The sequence below is a fragment of the Natator depressus genome, chromosome 2 (assembly GCF_965152275.1).
Source record: "Natator depressus isolate rNatDep1 chromosome 2, rNatDep2.hap1, whole genome shotgun sequence".
NCBI classification, from domain to species: domain Eukaryota; kingdom Metazoa; phylum Chordata; order Testudines; family Cheloniidae; genus Natator; species Natator depressus.
This window is the reverse complement of record NC_134235.1, coordinates 144001468-144021092: the sequence shown is the minus strand read 5'-3', so window position 1 is coordinate 144021092 and position 19625 is coordinate 144001468. Positions and strand designations below refer to the sequence as shown.

The 19625-nt window shown below is 44.1% G+C and overlaps 1 protein-coding gene and 1 long non-coding RNA gene across 2 annotated transcripts in view; both read left to right on the top strand.

Moving 5' to 3' along the window:
* The window catches only part of TERT (telomerase reverse transcriptase), a 125313-nt gene that overhangs the window by 24273 nt on the left and 81415 nt on the right, over positions 1-19625 (top strand). The gene's annotated exons all lie outside the window — the stretch shown is intronic.
* LOC141982755 (uncharacterized) lies at positions 3510-19226 on the top strand. The gene is made up of 3 exons (XR_012638215.1): positions 3510-3987; positions 5083-5157; positions 19146-19226. It is a non-coding gene; the product is annotated as an uncharacterized LOC141982755 (long non-coding RNA).

Sequence of the window (19625 nt, the reverse complement as noted above, 5' to 3'; positions counted from 1 at the left end):
ATTAACCTTAATTCTTTGTCTTGACACCCTGCCCCACTCTGCAGGGCACATGCACTATGATACAATTTTAAATTATGTGATTATATACTCTTTTTTTGCATAGGACCCCTGCCTCATTCAGTACACAGGATGGACATGTGGTGGAGCCAACTTAAGGTTTCTTGTGTAACCTTCAGTCTGGAATTTCCTAATTTTTGAATACTTCAACTTTGCTGCCTAAATAATGTTCTTCTAACATAGTTTTGTTGTTGTATGTTATGTATATAATATTGTTTTAGGGGTTTGGTTTTTCTGGTCAGCCATTTAGGTAAAATTTCCAGTGCAATATGGTGAAGTAGCAGTGACACCATGGTAGAGGCCGTGCCAGATTCTTCATTTTAGTGGGGCTGATACAGTTATCTAAAAACTGTGTTTTGGAGCGAGAGAATTAATGAAAAATGATTGTCGTTTGTGAACTTATTTGATTTTTCTTTTCCTTCAAAATATTGTAGAAAATTCAGTTTGAGCTTAGTTAGAGTTTTATTTCAAAAAACATTACATGCAACATTGTTTTTGGACCCCTTGTAAATTATAATAAAACCATATGAGATATGAAACTTATGTATGTAATTCTTTAGTATATATAGTTTAGAGAAAACTTTGTTAGAAGTTGCAGCATGTTTTATGATCCCCTTTAATGGTTTTAAAAATTAACATTTTGGACACTGATAAGACATGTTAATAATGTCACAACCAAAAGAGTTCTGATAGCACAAGTTATAATAAAAACTCTTCCTGCTGCAGTCATCAAGCCAAAGGCAGGACGCTTAAGTTGACAGTGTATTAGATGTACCTGTTACCACAATAATTGAGGGCTTCAGAAGATGTAACTGTAATATACTTTAACCCTATCTGGCTCTTTGTCCCGCTGGCCTGACTACACAACACACGGAGATTTCTGAGTCTGCTGCTGCTTTGTACTTCCATATATTTTAAGGATAGAAGGGACCATTAGGTCATCTGTTAAGCGTAGAGGGCTGAAATGCTATTGCCTCAGTAATGCTGTTCAGGCTGCTCAGTGCTTCCGTCCTTGGAGCTCCAGTGTTATCAGTATTAGCAGATACTGCAGCCTGCTAATTCAGCAGACCTCAGTGTCACTCATAAAGAAAGACCACAGGCACAGTTCGGTAACAACGGCACTCGGCCAGGTTTATTGCCCTCAAAGTACAATCCTAGTGCAAACAACTGGGATAAACAATTTACATACTATCTTTCATGTTTCATGATATCTGTTTGTTACTTCTCCTTGTTCCTGATATCTTGGACAAAACATCTTTATTCATTATTTTGTCAAACCATCTGATCTTGTACTAGTTTGGGATATATCTGTAATAGCTGGAATATATTTATCTAACTATCTAGTACCTAGCAACAATGTTGCCAAGTTCATGTACCAGACAGTGAACTTGTGAGCATCTGCTTTAATACATGGCCTGACTTTGGTTTCACAGCCTCTGGGTCAGGCCTCGGATCTTGCACCAGGCTTAGTGCTCCAGGCTCTCTCTCCTACTACATCATCTAGTCCAGGGGTGGGCAAACTTTTTGGCCTGAGGGCCACATTGGGGTTGCACAACTGTATGGAGGGCCAGGTAGGGAAGGCTGTGCCTCCCCAAACAGCCTGGCCCCCACCTGGTATCTGCCCCCTCCCACTTCCTACCCCCTGACTGCCCCCCTCAGAACCTCCAACCCATCCAACCCCCCCGTTCCTTATCCCCTAACTGCCCCTCCCTGGCCCCCCCACCCCAACCGCCCCCTGGGACCCCACCCCCATCCAACCCCCCTGTTCCCAGTCCCCCAACCCCTATCCATACCCCGCCCTCTGACAAGCCCCCTGGGACTCCACGCCTATTCAACCCCCCTTGTTCCCCATCCCCTGCCCCCTATCCACACCCTTGCCCCCTGACAGGCCCCCTGGGACCCCATGCCTATCCAACCTTTCCTGTTCCCCATCCCCTGACTGCCCTCCCCCCGCAAAACGTCTGCCCCATCCAACCGCCCCCTGCTCTCTGTCCCCTGACTGCCTCCCAGGGATCCCTTGCACCTTATCCAACCCCCTGGCCCTGACCCCTTTACCATGCCGCTCAGAGCAGCATGTCTGGCAGCCGTGCCGCCCGGCTGGAGCTAGACACACTGCCACCAGGAGCTCGCAGCCCCGCCGCCCAGAGTGGTGCCCGCGTGGCTGCAGGGGAGGGAGGATAGTGGGAGAGAGTCCAGGGGCTGGTCTCCCCTGCTGGGAGCTCAAGTGCCGGACAGGATGATCCTGTGGGCCGGATGTGGCCCGCGGGCCGTAGTTTGCCCACCTCTGATCTAGTCTGATCTATATAATACAGGCCATGGAATTTCACTCATTAACTTGAGCCCACTAACTTTTGTATGGTCCTTGTTCTTTCGCTGAAGGAGTAGGGACTTATGCATTTAGATCTTGTGTTCCTTTGTTCAGTCCCCATAGAAGCAGCTACTAGGGGTGTCATGGCAAGTCAGGGCCCAGGTGAGGATTTGAACTGATGTGGGGGAGTGTGTAAACATAATCTGATTGTCATTCGTTTATGGCTGTGTCTACAAAGTGTGGTTAGATGTTTGGCTAAGTGTGTGTATTCCCTCTGTGTGCTGCCCCAGCCCTGCGCAGACAGCTGGCACGGCAGACCTTGAGCAAACCACCCAGTGACCACAAGATCTGTTAAGGGACAAAGGCACCCAGCCAGGTTAATTGTCGACAAAGCATGGTACTAGTATCCCACAGACTCTACTGGACAACTAATACATGTATGCCCGTAACAATGGACCAGCTCAGTGAAGGGCTAGACAAAGATACCGCCTCTGAGGTACATCTTTATACCCCGATACAAACAAATTAGTGCTGCCCCTCTGACATAGTTAGTTACTGCCCTCTGGCGTGGCTAGTTATCACCGATCACATTGTACACGTTGATTTGAGCAGGGGGTTGGACTAGATGACCTCCTGAGGCCCTTCCAACCCTGATATTCTGTGATTCTATGATTTGATCAAAACATCTCTATTACATACTGTCATCCTGACCTTATTTTTTAAGAGGTGTCAGTGTGTTCCTGTTATCCTTGGGGAATGTTTCTATACCATCCTTGATATCAGGATGTTCTGGTACCACATGATATCGGGATGTGTTTGCGTGAGCATTCGGTCACTAATGCTTCTTAGGAAGGTGTATTTCTGCAGTCAGTCCTGTTTTTGCCAGATTCTGTGAGCAGCTCCTGCCTCATACCAGGCCTCTGATACAATGGCTCATGTCTCAGGCTCTCTTCCTACTACACAAGGTAGAGTCAAGGTTATTTGAGTGCTTTTCTTATCTTAACAAAAATGTTTAGGTTTCTTTTCAATGTAACATTAACTCTGACTTTCCTGGGTTTATAATGCATGGTTCAGCAATAATTCCATCATCCTTGTAATGACTTTTATTCTAAAACTATTGGTACATACTCTCAGCTTTAATCCATTTTAACATAGTCTTTTCTCTGGGAATTTCCTGTATTAGTACTATTATTATGAAAACGTTTATACATGAACACAAAACAAAAAATAGAAAATTCTACCATGTCACATCTAATTATTGTAAAATACATCATATTAGCCTTAAATCAATTTCTTTAATAAAAAAATAGCTGTTAAAAAGCAGCTTCACTGGTATGCCAAAGTAGTCAGCGTGCACCAGTTATGCTAGATTTATGGCTACTTTGAATCACCAGAGTAGGTAAAGCATCTGAAGCATATTGGTGAATCTGACCTTTAATTTGCATTGACTTATTGAGACTGTTGCTATCTGAAGAGGGGAGCAGGGGAGCCTGATTGCTGAGTCCTGATGTCTGTGAAATGCAGTGAAACTGAGAGCGCAGTGCCACTGGGATCCTGTCAAGCACTGATACCCAAACTACCTTGCCGCTATGGATTCTTCATATAAAATACAGTTAAGCTAGGTAATCTACCAATGAGAACTCTTGACGTATGTCTAATCTCCCTCATATTACTGAGTCAATATGAAAAAAATTGTTCATGCAAATTAGCTGTGATATCACAGTTAGACCTGCGTGAAGAATGGATTTTTATTTTTTTTATTCACTGACAATTCTAAAAAAGTATGTAAAAGTTCAGTTCAAGTGCAATGTTTCATGTAGATTTTGAGCATTTTTTGTTTTGAAATTCCTTCAGTTTATTTTAAAAACAATCCAAATGTCATTTTGAACTAAAAATGTTTCATTTAGAAAATGTCAAAACAAAACGCTGACTTTTTCAGCATTTGTTTTTTTTACACAAACAATTCAGCAAAACATTCATGAAATGTTTGTGTCACAAAATCTGCCTTTTGTTGGTGAAAAAAGTTTCAGCCAAAAAATTTCTCTCCGCTCTAGTCACAGTGGCCTCACTTAGGGGTTATCTGAGCTGTTGATCTGAATCTGTCTGCATCGTATATAATCATAACATTGAGATATAACAGCTGTTAATAACTTAGCCATCAAGTCTTAATTAAGTTTGATATAGTCTATGCATAACATTTTAATTAACTTTCATTGTGGAAATTTTGAAGTGTCTTTTATTCTATTGTTAAGAAAATTTGGAACAAAGACTAAAATTTAGCATCTGTGTCAAAGGGGACCAAATTTTACATTAATTTTAATTTATAAACTAAAGGATTTACCTGTAAATTTTCAGATATTCCATTCAAATTCAGAATAAATGCTGTAAGTTTCATAGATTCCAAGCCAGTAGGGACCAAACATCCAATCTTGATTTAAAAATGACACCCCTTGGTATGTTTTTCCAATAGTTAATGACTGTGACTGTTAAACATTTATGCCTTATTTCCAGTTTAATTTTTTGTCTAGCGTTAACTTCTAGACATTGGATTATGTTACACCTGTCCCCATCTAGGTACTTATTGATTGCAATCAATTCATCCCTTAACCTTTTTAAACTAAATAGACTCAAAGAGCTCAATCTATCACAATAAGACATGTTGTCTAATCCTTTTATTATTCCAGAGACTATTACCTGATTTCGCTCCAATTTTTCAGCATCCTTCCTGAATTGTGGATGCCAGAACTCAACACAGTATTCCAGCAGCAATCACACCAATGCCAAATACAGAGGTAAAATAACCTCTCTATTTCTATTTGAGATTCCCCTGTTTATGTGCATCTAATGAACACATTAACCCTTTTGGGCTACAGAGTCACACTGGGAACTCATGGTCAGTTGATTATTCACCATGACCCCTCAATCTTTTTCAGAGTCACTGTTTCCCAGAGTAGAGTCCCACATCATGTAATGGCCTACATTCTTCATTCCTAGATGTATACAGTTATAGGTGTATTAAAATACATATTTGCTTGAGTCCAGTTTACCAACCAATTGAGATTGCTCTGTATGACTGGTCCTCTTCATTATTTACCACTTCCCCAATTTTTGTCATCTGCAAACTTTATAATTGATGATTTTGTGTTTTCTTTTAGGTCTTTAATAAAAATGTTTAAATAGCATAGGGTCAAAAACAGATCCTTCCATGACCCCACTAGGAGCACACCCACTCAGTGATGATTCCCCATTTACAGTACACTTTGAGACCTATCATTTAGCCAGCTTTTAATCTACTTACTGTGATATTAATTTTATATCATTCTAGCATTTTTAATCAAAATGTCATGCAGTACCAAATCAAATACCTTAGAGAAGACTGAGTATATTACATCAAAACAATTACCTTTATCAATTAAACTTGTCATCTCATTTTAAAAAAAAATAATACCAAATTAGTTTCACGGTGTCTGTTTTCCATATACCTATGTTCATTGGCATTATGTTACCTTCCTTTAATTCTTTATTCATCAAATCTCATATCAGCTGCTCCAGGTTTAATACTGGATACTATATTTTATGCAAAGCAAAGGTTTAATCCTTATATGCAAAATAGAATTCAGCTTTAGCTACAAGGTTGCAACTAGTGCTTCCAAAATGGAGCCTCATAAGACGACCAGATTTTCTGTTCTTTTTTGCAATACTTCTTTATGTAGAATCTTATCCTGGAGGTCTGTCTGGATACCACTTCCAGAGGCAAATCTCACTGAAGCTGCTTTTAGTGAGATGAAGTTAATAGAATTCCTTTAAAGAGTTATAAAGAAATGATCAGCTTTCAACAAGGCAATATCCTCACACATCCTGGGAACTACTGGGAAGCTTAAGGCTACAGCACCACAATTTGGAATTTTCAGGCTTGGTAAACTCTTCAGGTCTTTACCTAATTTTGTTCCAGTGGGGACCCAGAACCTCAGTCAGGCTTTTCCACTAGATAATGATATCTTGCTAATCCAGGAGTGAATTCACCAAGGGTTAAACCCTTTTTCTGTTTCGGTGACAGTTACCCAACCAAGAAATGGGCTCTAAAAAAGAAGAGGGATGGTTCATGGAGTTTCAGAAAGCCCCTTTTATAAACTCCTTTAAAATCTGTAATCTGTTCCTGCAGAAACTTCTATTTGGAGAGTATATATTATAGGCACCACTGACAGAGGCTTTTATTTCCAAATTCCTTGTGATTGCCAAGCAAGTCAGAGTTTTCTTCCTACTTCTGGATCTCGACTTTAAATTTGTCAGTAAGGCACACTCATGGAGTCATAGAATATTAGGGTTGGAAGGGACCTCAGGAGGTCATCTAGTCCAACCCCCTGCTCAAAGCAGGAACAATCCCCAACTAAATCATCCCAGCCATTGCTTTGTCCAGCCTGAGCTTAAAAACCTCAAAGGAAGGAGATTCCACCACCTCCCTAGGTAACCCATTCCAGTGCTTCACCGCCCTCCTAGTGAAAAAGGTTTTCCTAATATCCAATCTAAAGCTCCCCCACTGTAACTTGAGACCATTACTCCTTGTTCTGTCATCTGCTACCACTGAGAACAGTCTAGATCCATCCTCTTTGGAACCCCGTTTCAGGTAGTTGAAAGCAGCTCTCAAATCCCCCCTCATTCTTCTCTTCCGCAAACTAAACAATCCCAGTTCCCTCAGCCTCTCCTCATAAGTCATGTGTTCCAGTCCCCTAATCATTTTTGTTGCCCTCCGCTGGACTCTTTCCAATTTTTCCACATCCTTCTTGTAGCGTGGGGCCCAAAACTGGACACAGTACTCCAGATGAGGCCTCACCAATGTCGAATAGAGGGAAACGATCACGTCCCTCGATCTGCTGGCAATGCCCCTACTTATACAGCCCAAAATGCCGTTAGCCTTCTTGGCAACAAGGGCACACTGTTGACTCATATCCAGCTTCTCGTCCACTGTAACCCCTAGGTCCTTTTCTGCAAAACTGCTGCCTAGCCTTTCGGTCCCTAGTCTGTAGCGGTGCATGGGATTCTTCCGTCCTAAGTACAGGACTCTGCACTTGTCCTTGTTGAACCTCATCAGATTTCTTTTGGCCCAATCCTCTAATTTGTCTAGGTCCCTCTGTGTCCTATCCCTACTCTCCAGGGTATCTACCACTGCTCCCGGTTTAGTGTCATCTGCAAACTTGCTGAGGGTGCAGTCCATGCCATCCTTCAGATCATTAACTGACCCTTGAGGCTTGATACCAGCTGCCAACTAGACATGGAGCCATTAATCACTACCCGTTGAGCCCGATGATCTGGCTAGTTTTCTATCCACCTTATAGTCCATTCATCCAGCCCATACTTCTTTCATTTGCTGGCAAGAATACTGTGGGAGACCGGGTCAAAAGCTTTGCTAAAGTCAAGGAACAACATGTCCACTGCTTTCCCCTCATCCACAGAGCCAGTTATCTCATCATAGAAGGCAATTAGATGAGTGAGGCATGACTTGCCCTTGGTGAATCCATGCTGACTGTTTCTGATCACTTTCCTCTCCTCTAAGTGCTTCAAAATTGATTCCTTGAGGACCTGCTTCATGATTTTTCCACGGACTGAGGTGAGGCTGACTGGCCTTTAGTTCCCCGGATCCTCCTCCTTCCCTTTTTAAAGATGGGCACTACATTAGCCTTTTCCAGTCGTCCGGGACCTCCCCCGATCACCATGAGTTTTCAAAGATAGTGGCCAATGGCTCTGCAATCACATCCGCCAACTCCCTCAGGTGCAGCGCATCCGGCTCCATGGACTGGTGCTCGTCCAGCTTTTCTAAATAGTCCTGAACCTCTTCTTTCTCTACAGAGGGCTGGTCACCTCCTCCCCATGCTGTGCTGCCCAGTGCAGTAGTCTGGGAGCTGACCTTGTTTGTGAAGACGGAGGCAAAAAAAGCATTATATACATTACCTTTTTTCACATCCTCTGTCACTACGTTGCCTCCCTCGTTCAGTCAGGGGCCCACACTTCTTCCTTGACTTTCTTCTTGTTGCTAACATATCTGAAGAAACCCATCTTGTTACTCTTAACATCTCTTGCTAGCAGCAACTCCAAGTGTGATTTGGCCTTCCTGATTTCACTCTTGCATGCCTGAGCAATATTTTTATACTCTTTAGTTTTGATTGAAGTGTCCTGCTCCAGGAGTGTAGTACTTTGACTTTGGGCTTGTCTGCATGATCCTGCATTTCTTACACTCAGGATTGTGAACTGCACTACACACCAAAGTGGTGTGCTGTAACTGCCCCATGTGGAGGCTGTGGCATGAACAAAAAGTGCTTAGTTCAAAGGTGGGCAAACTATGGCCTGTGGGCCACATGCGGCCCACGGGACCGTCCTGCCCATTCCTTGAGCTCCCGGCCAGGCAGGCTAGCCCCCAGCCCCTCTCCCACCGTCCCCTCTTCCCTGCAGCCACGTTGCTGCACGGGCACCACTCTGGGCGGCAGGGCTGCGAGCTCCTGCCGAGCAGAGTGACAGCATGTCTGGCTCTGGCTGGGCAGCATGGCTGTCAGACATGCCGCTCTGAGCGACATGGTAACGGGTCTTGGGGGTTGGATAAGGGGCAGAGGGTCCTGGGGGGCAGGCAGAGGGCGGTTGGATGGGGCGGAGGTTCTGTGGGGGTGCGTGGTCAGGGGATGGGGAACAAGGGGGCTTGGATAGGCGTGGGGTCCCGGGGGGCTTGTTAGGGGATGGGAGTGTGGATAGGGGTTGGGGGACTGGGAACAGGGGGGTTGGATGGGGTGGAGTCCTGAGGGGCAGTTAGGGGCTGGGGGTCCTGGGAGGGGGCGGTCAGGGGACAAGGAGCAGGGGGGATTGGATGGGTCGGGGTTTCTGAGGGGGGCAGTCAGGGAGTGGGAAGTGGGAGGGGGCAGATAGGGGGTGGGGGCCAGGCTGTTTGGGGAGGCACAGCCTTCCCTACCCGGACCTCCATACAGTTTTGGAATCTCAATGTGACCCTCGGGCCAAAACGTTTCCCCACCCCTGGCTTAGTTCATGATGATGTAGTCTTTTCAGAACTATGTTAACGCAAACTAGGCAACTTTTAGTTGGCAGTAGCAGTGTCTACATGGGGTAGTTACAGCACAGCACTTTTGTGCATGCTGCGTTTCACACCCCTGTAGTCCAGACTGATGTAGTGTAGATATAGCCTATCTCTGCTTCATTTATCAACATGCTTATGCAGCCATACATCCTGTGCTTCTATCCAGCACTATTCCAAGTAATGACCCTAGGTCTTTCTTCTGCACTAGAAGCAAGACTGAGGCAGGCATGCAAGTACACAATGTACCTGGATGCCCATTTAGCAAGTTTCATCATTCAACATCTTAGTGCTTCATATCCAGTAGTCTGTCAGGTTCTTGAACAACAAGGCTTCAACATCAACCAGAAGCTCCTTCCTAGTACATTTCTAAGAGTTGCTTCATCTTCAAATATCTTCGTTTCCACCCCCAAAGTTGAAAATTTTAGGTCAGAGTAAGTTAAATTTCATGTTTAAATAGATTGGAGGTTGCTGCTCTGTTTGTAGTGGCCTGGTGGGGACTCTGAGGGGGGATAGCACTAATGGGAAGCAGTGTCACAGAATTCCAAGGTCTTTGCAACATGCACTAAATCTAATGCGCCATATTAGCCATGGCTGCTTAGTTAGACTTCTTTTGTTTTGTTCTAACCTGTCAGTTTTAAGTTTCAAAACCAGTTGGATTCTGGGTCATATGCCAGTCAGGGTTGTTCAGTCAGGGCTGCTTATGTAGAGGGCAATGCAAGTTTACTGGGTTAACTGCTGAGAACTGGAAGGAGAAGAATGGAAATTCAATCAGAAAATATTTGAGCAAATACAGATGGTATCTGCCCCAGAGAATGGGGTGGAGGGGCTATTTGTATCCCATTCCAAAAGACGTTAGTCTCTGTTCTTCTTTGAGTGATGATCCCTATTGTATTTCACTGTGGGTTATGCATGCGCATCATGTGTCTGGAGCTAGAGAATTTGAAATCACAGTCTGTTGGTCCATGCATGGGTCCTGGCTTACCTCATGTCTGCATCTGAGGGATAAAGGACTGGGCAGATTGATCACCTCTCCACTTCCTTCTCACCGCCGCACCTCACAGGACATTTTTACTCTCCTGAATCCGGAATCCCCTCCTCCATTGGGCGCCTCAGTCTCCAGGGAGATAATATCACCTCCGAGGGACTCAACCACTGGAAGGAGTTTATCACCCATCCCATTCATGGAATACATTTCCCCTCCAATGGCACTGAAGGTAGTGCTACTGGAACTGGAATCAGCCTTCTCTTCATTGGGAGATTCTGAACCACCCAATGAACCTTTCCCCCTATCCAAGTGTCCTCCACTGCCCAAAAGACCTGCACTGGTTTGTGACCAACCTCTGCCTCATCTAACTCAGCCACTGGTACCCCATGCCATGGGAGTCCCTGTGACCACTTATTGACCCCTCCTACTCATTGTACTGGGGGCCTTGGGACCAGTAACCCCCTGCAGTCTTGATCAAATCTGCCAGGGAGTCACCCCTTGCTTTTCCTCTAAGGGGATCCTCAGATCTGCCCCCGGATTCAGTGGAGGAGGAGGAGGAACATTGCACTCTGGATTGGACAGTTCAGCTGGAACCAGAAAGATTGCCATCTTCATCCCTGGATGAAGAGGTGACTCCTACATCTCCTCCCCCCTCCAAAAAGACTTCAGGCAGTTCCAGAGCCTTCTCCCCAGAGTTGCTGGAGAGCTTCAGATTCCTCTTGAGGAGATCCAGGACTCCCAGCACAAAATCTTAGACATTCTCCACTCATCCAGACCCAACAAAATAGCTCTCTCCATTAATGAAGCCATATTGGGGGCAGCTAGGACAGTTTGGCACACTCTTGCCCCCTGCACTCCTACCCCCAAAAGGGCAGAGAAGTGTTATGTGCCAACCAAAGGAGGGGAATGTTGGCTTTCTCACCCTGCTCCCAACTCACAGGCAGTCCATGACGCTTCTAAAAGGGCTAGACAGCAACATCCCCAGTCTACTCCTGCTGACAAAGAGGGCAAATGCCTGGATCTGCTAGTGAGAAAGTTAGTCTCATCATCCAGCCTCCAGTTCAGGATAGCCAATTATCAGGCGCTAATTGCTAAATACGATTTCCTGAATTAGACCAAATTTGCGGAGTTTACTGACAGCTTTCCACAGCAGGACAGAGCTCTGATAGATGTAGGCAAACTGAAAGCCAGGACTGCACTCCAATCTACAGTCGATGCTGCTGATACCTCCTCTAGAGCTATGGCTACTGCCATTGTCATGCACAGGTAGTCATGGCTTCATGTGTCAGGATTCCCAAGAAGGGGCCAGAATGACCTCCTCTTTGATGAATTGCAGCTTCCAGGGCAACACTCTGCTTTTTATTTGGTCGGAGTGCTGTTCAAAATATGCTCAGCAATGCAGAGCATGGGTCATCCTGATCGTACCATACTGGCTTAGACAGTTCTGGTTTCCAAACTTCCTATACATGGCATCCCAACCACCAATCATCCTCCCAACATTTCTTCATTTGGAAAGCTCCTGACCCAGTGGAACAGCAAGAATCAAATCCACTCCAGTGGATCCACATCCACTCCACCTCAGGGCATGGTACGTAAGAACGGCCATACTGGGTCAGACCAAAGGTCCATTTAGCCCATTATCCTGTCTTCAGACAGTGGCCAATGCCAGGTGCTTCAGAGGGAATGAACAGAACAGTTAATCATCAAGTGATCCATCTCCTGTTGCCCATTCCCAGCTTCTGGCAAACAGAGGCTAGGGACACCATCCCTGCCCGTCCTGGCTATAGCTATTGATGGACCTATCCTCCATGAACCTATCTAGTTCTTTTTTGAACCCTGTTATAGTCTTGGCCTTCATAACTTCCTCTGGAAATGAGTTTCACAGGTTGACTGTGAGTTGTATGAAGAAATTCTTCCTTTTGTTTGTTTTAAACCTCCTGCCTATTAATTTAATTTGGTGACCCCTAATTCTTGTGTTATGAGAAGGAGTAAATAACACTTTCTTATTTACTTTCTCCACACCAGTCATGATTTTATAAACCTTTATCATATCCCCTTCCCCCCTTAGTCATCTCTTTTCTAAGCTGAAAAGCTAAGCTAAGCCTTTTTACACACACATCTCTCTCTCCCCCTCCCGCCCCACTTTTGCTTCTTGCTCCATGTCTCTCCTTTTAATGAAGGTCACTTTCATTGTAGCAGTCACCTCAGCTAGAAGGGCTGGCAAACTTGGAGTGATGGTGGCAGATTCTCCATACACTGTATTCCGTAAAGATAAGGTTTCTTTGTGTCTGCACCCCAAATTCACCTCCAGGTAGTTTCAGAATTTCACTGTAACCAATCAGTTCACTTACCTCTGATCTTCCCAAAACTGCATGCTTCTGCAGATGAACAAAGACTCCACTCCCTTAGTGTTTGGTGGGCCTTCGTCTTTTACCTGCACAGAACAAAAGCAAACAAGAAATCCCTGAGACTGTTGCTGTAGCAGAAAGAGTCGGAGAGCACATGATCTTCACCCACAGAATCTCCGATTGGCTCTCTGGCTGCGTTCTCCATTCGCTATCAAATCTTCCCCTCTGCCCATGGGGTAAGAGCTCATTCCACCAGAGCAAAAGCAACAACTATGGCGTCTCTTCAGGAGGCACCCCTGTTGGACATCCATAAAGTGGTCACTTGGGGCTCTGTTCACACATTTGCAAGACATTATGCCCTGGTGCAGGACTCGTCTGCTGATTGTCTCCTTTGGGATGGTGGTACTCCACTCAGCCCTACCGTCTACTTCCTTGCACCCTCCTCCATATTTCTGCTAAAGTCTAGGAAAGATTTCATGCCATGCTTTTGATAGAGTTGATTCTCCACCTAATGGACACTTTGGAGTATATCTTAGGAGGTATTAAAAAGGTCAGAAAATCAGTTTCTTAAAGGTTCAAGTTTTTGATCTTGTAACAAACCTCATTCTATTTCATTAAATGCTCATATCTCTCACTTCCTTAAAGCCATTGTTAAGACTTCCTTGAAGTCAGTGTTCTGGAGCAGCCACCTGTCATCACACAGCCTTTGAAACAGTGGTGCCTTTGACGTTCTGTAGGAAGCTCTCATGAAAGTTTGATTTTAATCCTTGTCAGAAGTATCTCTATTTTGTAACCTTCAGTCTTTCTTCTGATAATTAAATTACTGAGGGAGTCAATGAGTTGGAAGCTCTTTCATTAAAGTAACATTCATACAGCTTTTTCCTGAAAAGATAGTCCTCAGGCCAGTTCTACACTTCATACCTAAGGGGAATAGACTTTCACTGGAACCAGTCAACTATATTGCTTTTATTTAGTTCTAAGTCCAGATATGGTCTAGAAAGGAAATTGCATAGGTTGGCTGTGATGAGAGTAACTATCTATAATTCTGTTTTCACAGAGCAAAATAGTGGGGAAGATGAGATATACGTGTGTGTGTTTGAGAGAGAGAGGCATACAGGGTTTCAAGGCAGCCAAGATACTTACTTTCAGATTAATAAAACTTGCCATATTCCAGGCTGATAGGGAGTTGTGATTTAGCTGATCTGAGTCACCTGCTCTACCAAGGCTACAACAACATCCAGAGGTTGGGGGGAAGTATAGGGCCTCTTCTGATTAAATATACTGAGTTGCAACTTGATCTTTGGTTTGCTTCTTTACAAGATAAACTGGTATCATCTAACACAGCATTTAGGTGTTGGAGTGGTAAATTTTGCTCTCAGTTCTACTCAGTGAATCTATTTTATTTAAGAAATACTGAATTGAGTCCAAAAGTAAAATCTGTAGGCCTTGGAGGGCCTTTGTGCATTCCCATTTGTAGGATATGGTGCCCCCTTGTGTTGAGTCACAGAGCCTCCACCAAAGCCATGTGAGTTAGGATTACGTAAGCTCCCCTAATGATGTTTAAGATTAACATCTAAGTGTCATATAAAGGATTGTGGCCTTCACCTGTTTGTTTCTTCTCTTTCATAGCAAAGAGTGTTATGAACCTCGCTAGTGATTAGTTTAGTCATTGTTAGCCCTTTCCCTCTGAGAAAAAAAGACAGCTCTCTTCTGGCTTGGAGGCTGCACAACTATAATGACTGACAGAGGCTAAAAAGGGCTGTAAACTCTGGACCACCTGCTGTTCTACATACCTGAAATTGGACATTCATGTGCACTGTTTAGTATGTTTGGGTGAGGACTGCAGCCTGTTACAGAGCTGAGTCTGTAAGGCCTTTCTAGAACACACTGGTAACAGCAACTTAAATTCAGAGAGCACCTGCCTGGGGAGGTGCTAATACCTACAGTCTTTGCAACAGTCAACCAGGCTGATAATGTGGGTCCTCACAGACCCATGTCAGCACCAAGCCCTCCTCCACTAAGTGGGCAAAACCTCACCTGCTGAATTCCAAGTTGTTGCTGTCTTTGGCACCAACATCCAGAAAGGCACTGGATCTTCAAAGGCCTTGCTATGATCAGCACCTTCTTAACTTCGGGAGTTGTCCTTGGTACTGAGAGTTGTCACCAATGTCAAAATGTGCACAGGTGCTCTGAGTTCACTGGACTGAAGGGGAAGTGGCTCCATCAGCAGCTCACTCCTTTTTGGTACCAGGCACTCTGCTGCCATAGCATTGTTCTTCCTTTCAAGAAGCCAGAGAAGAAACAAGATCTGACTTGAATTGGACAGTTTGGATAAAGAGACCCCAACCAATCCTAGGAAAGTTTGAACAAAGAAACAGCTCAACCCTCCAAGTACCTGTGGCACCGCAAGAGAGCCCATGTTCCCCAATGCATATTCCATATGTGCACTGGGTATTGCTGAGACCAAAGGGTCATCTTTTGTATCAGACCCCTGAGACTCCACAATCAGCATTTGACTTTACTTTCAATTTGCAGGCTGTTTGATCTCTGAAAAGCCAGGGGGAAAAACCTTTCCAGCCTTCTCCACACTCTATCACCTCATTTCACCAAACACCCCTTCAGTACCAGATGATTAAGGGGACTTTCTACACTGGCCCAAGCAAAATGTGTTGTAGCCTGCACTATAGCACATGGCAAAAGCCTCTTTGATCTGACTCAGTTGAGACTATCAGGCCCACCATCAATGGCCTCAGTATGCTTACCATGCTTGGGCACATTCACTACTCTTCCCTCTTAGCTCCTAGTGCCTTTGTCACAATGTCCAACCCTGCTGGCACCAAACCTGGCCCTGCCAGCACCACCTCAGCCTGTGCTACCGCCTAAGCAACCAGTGGTCTTGCCTAGGTCCCGTTGGCTCTGGCACCAGTTTTGCTACTGCTACTTGCAGCTCCAGATAACCAGAGGCCTACAAACCTCGATACCATGGGAGATGTTTACATGAATGATGATGATGATGATGATCATGATATCCCTGCAGATTACTAGTGAAACATCACCAGATGTGAGAACATTACATCCCCACCAGATGAATTCCACTAGCTTCAAGAATGGCTGAACAGGATGGCGAATAGACTCAGCTGTACACTGCTGAGGTGCCAACTGAAAACTTGGTCCTTTATTTCACATCTTTCTGCCAAAAACTGAAGATTAAAATTTCCTACCCACTTACAGTGTCTACTTGATACAGCTGGAAATGTCTGGCTTTACACCCCCCTCATCATCGTCAGCAGCTTTCAGTAGATACAATAGGCTGTATCTGGTTCCTACTCAGAACTTTTCCTTCTTACCTTACCACTCCTGGTGGTTGCAGCAATTGTCGAGAAATCCGAGCACAAAGACCTCTCGCTCCTCTTCTGTGACTGAGAGAGGATGTAGACTGAACTGTGTCAGCATTAAGGCATGTTTCTCTGGGTCTGCATACTATCAGCTATCAAAGAATGCTAGCACATTACCAGTATGGCCTGTGGGAAGCTACTTGGATTTGGTCCCCAAGGGAAAGGAAATAGCTGGTGAAAGATCTAGCCTCAGAAGGAAAGATTGCAGCCTCTGACCCTTTATGGACTTCAGCCAGCTTATGACACTTCTCCTTGTTCAGCTACTGGGATCTCTTGTGAAGAGACACTTCTGGTTGAGATATGAGGCCTTACTCCTGAGATGCATGGCCTAATAGAGGACTTGCCTTTTGATGGAAAAGACATTTTCAGTGAAAGAATTTACAAGACTCTCAGGAACTTGCATAAGGTCCTTTTGGTTCAACTCAGCCTTCTCAAGGACTCACGATTGTACACTTCCTTCAGATACTACAGACCAGCTTTGTCAACCAGCATAGCCAGCATCTCACCCAGTTTATTCCCTGAAATAGCAAGGGAAGCAGAAGACCTATTGTATTGGCTCCACCCACATTGCTGCATTTGCCTCTAAATTGTCGGTTTGACATTATGATTGAGAGCCACATATCAGCATCCTGCACAATATACCCTTTCTCTACAGCCTCTTTAGTGTGTGTGTGTGTGTGTTTAGGGGTCATCTGCAAAGCCAGGTATGAGATCACATTGTATCACTGGGTATGTCAGAATTCATCACCAGAACATCTCCTAACCTCACCTTTCCCAATCCTTTTCCAGGATCCTTCTCATGAGACCTCTTCTTGAAGAGTTGTCAGGTGCCTCCTATCCGAGAGAGTTCCTCGGAAGTTTCTGAGGAAGAGCTTCTACTCAATACTTTGATCCACAAGAAAGGAAACTGCCTCTACCCAATCCTATACATGAGACAACAGAACAGATATGTAAATTCAAAAGGCTGTCTGTAGATATAACCATCTCCTCCCTGTGCCAAGAAGATGGGTATTCAGCTCTCGATCTCAAGGTTTCTTACTTCCAGATAGGCATTACCTGCAAAAAAAATACCTGTGTTTCTGCATTGAGAACAAACACTTTCAATACACATTTACCCTCTTTGACCTGTCTGCTGTGCTTAGAATGTTCACAGTGTCTGGCAGTAGCATCAACACATCTGAGAAGACAAGGGGTGCACTGTGTTTGCCTGCTTGGACGACAGGTTGCTCAAGGCCAGTTCATGTCAGGAGCTCCTTCACTCTATAGCTCTAATTTGCCACTGATTTCATGTGCAAGGATTGGAAAGCAGCTGGAAAAATCACACCTGGTCCTGTGTCAAAAATTGACCATAGGAAGAGTTTTCCTCCCAGAAGAGTGATTTCTTCAGGTACTACAAGCTATACAGATCCTATAGCATCAGATACTCCAAAAAACAAGGTTCACCCTCAGATTTGTCAGGTGCATGATCATGATCTCTACATTTGATACTCCATGCAAGGCTTCACCTTAGACCCGTACAACACTAGCTGGCACAAGTGAACACCCCAGACAAGGACAGAGCAGAGACATATGACTATCCCATCAAAGGTGTTGCAAAAACTCTTTTGGTGGATGCCTACAGAGAATGAATTAGCAGGAATATTATTCAGCCATCCAACTCCATTTGCACTGGTCACAAAAGACTCATCCATGCTTGACTGGAAAGCTCACTTTCAGGGTGTGGTATCTTAGGATCTGTGGAATTCACAAAAACTCAGACAACATGACAGTATCCTGGCACTTTGGGGCATACACTGAACACAAATCCTTCCTGTGATGCTGGTAGAGCAGGTGTCAGCTCATGCCAACGCCCCAGGCCTCAATGAACACTGATAAATGCATAGCTGGAAATCAGTTTGGCTTACGTATGGGTTAGTATAGTTAAAATAGATATTAGTATTTATAGGAATATGTTCAATGTTTAGACTTTATGGAATACTTGTTGGATGCTGCATTTATTAATCCTACTTATAATATATGTAGTCCCTGGTATAAAGTTATATTGAGTGTTTGTTTGCATTGTAAACCTCTGTAATTGTGTAACTCACCAAACAGGAAAATAAGCATTAAGGTAAAGTAATCGGCCTGCAGACAAGATGCCTCACTGAAGGTAAATGAGGCATTGTGTTCCATCAAAGGACAGAGACATTGATTGCATTCCTCACTCCCTCCAGGAAGGGGAGACCTGCACATGAGCTTATCCCATTGGCTTGGAATTTGGGGTGAAGGCAATAAAAAATCCCTGACAAGGAGATACTGAGATTTTTATGCTATCTGGACAATAAAGGGCAAAAATCCCTAAACATAAGCAAGAGATTCCCATGCTGCTTGGCATGGGTCAGCCCTAAAGGACATACAAGCTTCTACAATAAGCAGCTTCATATTATCTTCTTAAATCTTAGACTGTAACTCATTTGTGCGTGTGTATGTTTCATGTTTTAACCTTGTAAATAACTCATTTCTTTTCGTAGTTAATAAATCTTTAGGTAGTTTATTACAGGATTGGTTACAGGTGTTGTCTTTGGTTTGAGAGCTGAGTACAATTGACCTGTGGTAAGTGACTGGTCCTTTGGCACTGGGAGTAACCTGAATATTGTTGTGACTTTTGGTGTAAAGTGACCATCTATCACATAGTCCAGCTTGCCTGGGTGTCAAGATAGACTGTAATACCTAAAGGGACTGTCTGTGACTCCATGGTAAGACTGTTATAGTGCTTTAGGAGTTCACACATCTTACTGGGTTGGTGAAATCTAATTACAGAATATACAGCCAATTTGGAGTTTCTGCCCTGCTTTTTGATGGTCTGCCGTAGGTTGGCACTCTCAGTCGTGAGCCACTCCAGACAGCATGACACTTTCTGCCCTCTCAGGGCAAATGGTTTAGATCCCTGATGGACAAAACTGCTTGCATGCGATATCTGAAAGATGCTCTTTTTCAGGGCTCACTCTGCCTGTACCATCCACGTTCCAGCAGAGGGAACTGACAGAACAAAGAATAAACACCTTCAAGAGGAATTCTTAGAAGCTACCTCTTGATCAGTGGAAACAAGTGTGATAGCCCATCCTTAGATGGCCAGACTTGAGATGTGTGTGTTATGAGAAATAAAAAATTACAGAATGCTAAGCAACAAAACTAATTTTACTTTTTCATTTTTTTTCCTATGATATTAGTTTGTTCTAAGTTTTTAAATATTTTTCACTCTTAAATGAATTCAAAACTGTTTTTAACCTATTACACTATAAATTTGACTGTTCTAAACCAAACTTTGTGCTGCAGCCTCTAAACTTACATTACAGACCAGTTACTGAATTACCTGATTTGGATTTATGCCTGCAAGTTTAGAGGACAGGTTGAAACTAGCTGAAAATCTGTCCCTATTGCAACATAATTTGAAATTATAAGGTAAATAGAGAGTGTG